Here is a 1,026-nt window from a genome sequence, read left to right as displayed (position 1 = left end):
CTTTCTTTCTTGTCTCTTTCTTTCTTTCATGTTTATTTTTGAGAGAGAGAGAGAGAGAGAGACAGTGCGAGCAGGGGAGGGGTAGAGAGAGAGGGAGACACAGAATCCGAAGCAGGCTCCAAGCTCCGAGCTGTCAGCATAGAGCCCGATGTGGGGCTCGAACCCACAAACAGCGAGACCATGACCTGAGCCGAAGTCAGACGCTTGACCAACTGAGACACCCAGGCGCCCCTGATCCTTTCTTTTGTTTTGTTTTTCCACGCCAACGGATCACAAGCTGAGGTCGTAACAAGGTTTGAGGGAGCCACGGGTCCCACGATGGCGTGAAAGCCCAATCATCACGCTTACGAACTACAGAAAGATCCCCGGAGCCTGATTCTAAGTGTGAGGGTGAATGATCCTGCCGAGGACAGACCGGGGTCAGCCCCAGGGTGACGGGGAGCAGGCCCAGAACCAGCGTCCTGGGTGAAGTGCCCCCAAAAGCACATGCCCACCGGAAGCCTCAGCCTGTGACCTTGTTAGGAAATCGAGTCTTTGCAGGTGTGGTCGTGTCACAGAGGACTGAAGTAATGCCATCCTGGACTTGGCAGACCCTCCATCCAATGGGAGTGTCCTTGTAAGAGACAGGGAAGGACTCACAGAGACCCGGGGAGACCACGTGGAGACAGGCCAGAGTTGGAGGGACAGGCCAGAAGCCAAGGACACCAGGAGCCCCAGCAGCTGGAAGAGGCAGGAAGCACCCTCCCCCAGAGGTTTGGAGGGAGCATGGCCCTCCACACCCAGAATTCAGCGTCTGACTCCAGCCCGGAGAGGGTAGACTTTTGTCATCTGTGGGGCTTTGTCACAGACCTGGATGCTGACAGCCTCTCCACGGCTTCTCACGTATCGCAGTCCCCAGGGCCCAGTGGAGGCCAGCTGTCCCCAACATCTTTCTCTGCCTCCAGCTCAGCCCGTGGTCTCTGGGGTCCAGGGCCCCTCAAAACCCTGTTCTCTGCCCCCAGGAAAGCTCCTTTCTCCTCACATTCA

At 57.1% G+C, this 1,026-nt stretch overlaps 1 non-coding gene across 1 annotated transcript; it reads right to left on the bottom strand.

The window, feature by feature from the left end:
* Positions 1-260: 260 nt before the first annotated feature.
* On the bottom strand, positions 261-363 carry LOC123587125. Its single transcript, XR_006707179.1, has one exon. It is a non-coding gene; the product is annotated as a small nucleolar RNA U13 (small nucleolar RNA).
* Positions 364-1,026: the final 663 nt, after the last annotated feature.

Source organism: Leopardus geoffroyi, chromosome C3 (genome assembly GCF_018350155.1).
Source record: "Leopardus geoffroyi isolate Oge1 chromosome C3, O.geoffroyi_Oge1_pat1.0, whole genome shotgun sequence".
NCBI lineage: Eukaryota > Metazoa > Chordata > Mammalia > Carnivora > Felidae > Leopardus > Leopardus geoffroyi.
This window is presented reverse-complemented; position numbering and strand designations above follow the sequence as displayed.